At 42.6% G+C, this 3677-nt stretch overlaps 1 pseudogene; it reads right to left on the bottom strand.

Annotated features, from left to right (window-relative positions):
- Window positions 1–1100: 1100 nt before the first annotated feature.
- Window positions 1101–3149, bottom strand: LOC143892614 (E3 ubiquitin-protein ligase UPL3 pseudogene; annotated as a pseudogene).
- Between the last annotated feature and the right edge of the window lie 528 nt (window positions 3150–3677).

Here is a 3677-nt window from a genome sequence, read left to right as displayed (position 1 = left end):
TAAGCTAATACAGGTGGGCCCTACATCCTATGTGTATCTAGGTTGTGCAACCTAATGAAAACCATGGGCTGACTATATGCTTCCTAGTTTAGCCATCGGTTCGACTAGATGTCTAACCGATCAACTTGAGGCCTCCTAACTCTAGGGACACTCACACGACAGAACACACCATATCAACAAATCAGGACAGACTCCTAACTCTAAAACACCCTAAATATCTAAAACAGGCTCCTAACTCTAGGGGAAGATCTTTTTGAAAAAAGTTTGAAAAAGTTTTATATTTTTGGAAGGTTTGAAATGTTTATTTTTAAAGGTTTGGCTGGACTTGGGATATAGATCCCAAGCTGCACTACGTACCCTGTAGAAAGGGATCAAGCCAACGTAGTTCGGAAACAGAATTCCTAACTACTCTCCTAATGACTTAAGATTTTTGAGATTTTTGGTTTTTGAAATGTTTTTGTTATTTTTTAGTGTTTTTTAATCAAGGGGACAAAATCCTATCATCATAAGGGTATGACTGAATCCTGATATCCCGCAAAGGTTGGACAGCATCCTATGCTTTGCGGGGGAAATGAACAGAATAACAACTCTGCAAGGGTTGGACTACATCCTATACCTTGCAGGAGCGGATAAAAACATATGATTTGATGAGAGGTTGGACAAAATCCTAACCCCTATGATGATAGGACTGACTCCTGAAACTGAAAGACTAACTCTTAGCTAAGGAGAGATTCCTATGCTAAGGACCGACTCTAATGCACAAACCTAAGAGGGGAGTGGTAATGAGACTAGGTTAGTCTCCTAAGGTTTGAATTTTCCTACATGAGACATAGCCTGTCTCCTCCATGCTCAAGATGACTCTTTTATTACCCTTATAATGAAAAGACTCCTAGTGCTTAAGGGTATCCAAAAGACTGGGCAAGTCTTGAAAATAAACGAGGGGACGGCTACTTTGGACTAAGCGAGTCCTCTAAGGATGGGCTTGGGCTATCGCCTTCATCGCCCTTGCAATGAAGAACTAAAGGTTTCAGGGTATCTAAAAGACTGAGGATTCTTTACCTAAATAAGAGGAAAGAAGAGGGGAGAGGGTACTATCATGACTAGGTAAGTCTCTCTAAAGATGGGCTTGGGCTAGCGCCTTCATCGCCCTTGCATAGCATCTCGGATAAAATTCTGACCAAGTGCTCCTCGTTGTTAGCAGAAGATCTAGTCAGGTGAAGTCCAGAGGCTTTAGACTTGGCCTTCACTTTAGTCTTGAGATCCTCAACACTGGAATTCAGCTTCAAGATAAGATCTTTCAAGTGTAGAATATCATCTGTCACTCCAACCTCACGATCACCTGGGAAATATTTATCTTTGAAAGCTTTGGCACGTGCACTGACTGCAACATGAAGACTAGAATTAACAGCTGGCTCTTCCAGTGGAGTCAGGGGCGACCCAATACTTCCAGGGGTAGAGCTTTTTTATTCATCCAAAGAATTGCCTTCTATGCTTGAATAAACAGTATGTTTTCTAGATCGCCGAGAACGTGTTGATGTTCCAGGATAAGATTTTTTTATCCTTTTCTATGGATAATGCTTGAGCCGGAACAGTATCAGAAGAATCTGGCAATATAAGTGTATCTACTGCATGAACCACGCCTTCTCTTACAAACTTCTTTGAGAAAGATCCAGGAAGTTTCTCCATAAGAATCTATGTAATCTGAATAGCGGGAATCAAGACTTGTGGGCCCTTCCATGCTAAGACACCCGCTAAGAAACTTGATATGCTGGTTATAGCAAGTAAAGACTGGATTATATCAGCAGTGCTAAAGTACATCAACTTGCCAATAACAGAGAGGCATTTAAGGCGAACTGGGCTGTTCACTTGGATCCATAAATCTGTATGAGAACAGGAAGAAGGTCCATCCCAAATTGCTGTAGAATTTCAGGTTGATCGTACAATAATTTCTCTCGGACTGAGACTTCGGCTATAATTCCATTCGTGCCCTCTTGGTTACTGAAGCTGCTGGCAAGATATTTCTTTACAGCTAACCCTTTCACTAGAAAAATTAGAGCAGGTCGGAAGCAAAATGATTCCTTGCAGCAATGGAGGAAGAAGCTCATCCTCAAGGTTCACAATCTCAAAAATCTACTCTGCGGGTCTGGTTAAAGCAGGTCAAACAGAGATGTTTGCAACTAGACCAGAGCCTGATAGAATGTGTTTGAGAATGCCACTGATTCCAACGAGGAGGAGGGTCTTGGCTCCTAGAGGAGATCCACTTGCACATGTCGATAAAAGACAGAATAAACTCATGTACGTAGGTGTGCTGAGGGATGCCTGGCCTCCTGAATTGCTAATGGTAATAAGGCTGGTAGCTTGCACAATCAAACCATTATTACATAGTTCATCTAATTTTTCAGGAGATGATGCAAACACCTCTGCTATACGAGTCAAGCAAACGGAAGCATGGTACATATTTGCAGCGGTGGACAATGCCACTCTCTGAACTCCAGTTAAAAAAATCAAGATAGGATAGCACCGTCGTAAGTGCACCAGCACGCAAACAGGCAGTTGGGTGTTCTTCAGATATCTTCTTCAGAGCTTGGAGAGACTGTTCTGCCAAGTCCATGTATTTGATGGTAAGCAGACGGGCGCAGAAGCATGAGACAGCACCAATATGGGCGACGGCTGAGCAGGACGACGACTGTACATCACAAAGGTGAGTGAGTGCTCTAGCAGCTAGCAGCATGATATCGGCAATGCTCTCATGATTGAGTAACCCAACAAGAACAGGCATAATTGAGTCAATGGAGAACGCGCTCAGCGAATCCTCTGTCCCAATTGAAAGCATCTCAGAGAGCTCTGTCAGGGCCTCAATTTGACACCCTTCCTCCTCATCAGCTCTAAACTCTGATAAGATCTTCTTGAGACGCCCATTCTGGTGAGACGATGCTGTAGCTGCTGCTGTTAAAGATGGCATCAGATCATCCAGCCCCGCCATCAATACTCGGCCCCAAATTCTTTTCAGCATTCCTATCCCTAACCCTAATTTCAGGCTCTTTCTCTTTCCCTTTATCAGATTCCTTCTCCCTATCAGAACCCTGATTCTTACTCCGATGAGATTGGCAGCGGGAGGCGGACACGAATGAATCTGTGGTAGAATCCATGGCAGTTGCTGAGGCAGAATTCTGTCGAGAATGAGTGGAAACACCAGAGATGACAATGGGGTACTGGCTCTAGGTTCTTTGCCCATAATAGTTGCCATTTTAGAGGTCAGACTAATGAAGAGCATGATGAACTAATTTTGGATCATACAGACATACTCCATTGATGTTTTAAACTACTACTACTTATCATTTTCAAATCATTTACAAACATATTGAGATGTCTAGTATAAATGAAGATGACAAGTCTTGGGACACTAGAAATTGAAATCCATTGACTGATATTCGAGAGAGGATCATATATATGGAACCCAAAACAAGGCAAATGGATCATGGATACTCAACAGAGAACAAGTGGGCTTGGTACACTTATCCAAACAAGGGTAGCATGAGACGAATTTGGAGCCCTCATCGAAACAGGGTCCACCCAACACATCATATGAATAACGGCTTCCTATACCCTGAGAAAATGGTATTGACATACCATGTTTCTTTAGTTACAGCTCCCAATCTCTTCTCACTATTAAAGCA

This window comes from Tasmannia lanceolata, unplaced genomic scaffold (assembly GCF_043159265.1).
Source record: "Tasmannia lanceolata isolate RefF3 unplaced genomic scaffold, GAP_Taslan_0.1 ptg000002l, whole genome shotgun sequence".
NCBI lineage: Eukaryota > Viridiplantae > Streptophyta > Magnoliopsida > Canellales > Winteraceae > Tasmannia > Tasmannia lanceolata.
Note: the sequence above shows the minus strand (reverse complement) of the source record. Positions and strands in the feature narration are given on the sequence as shown.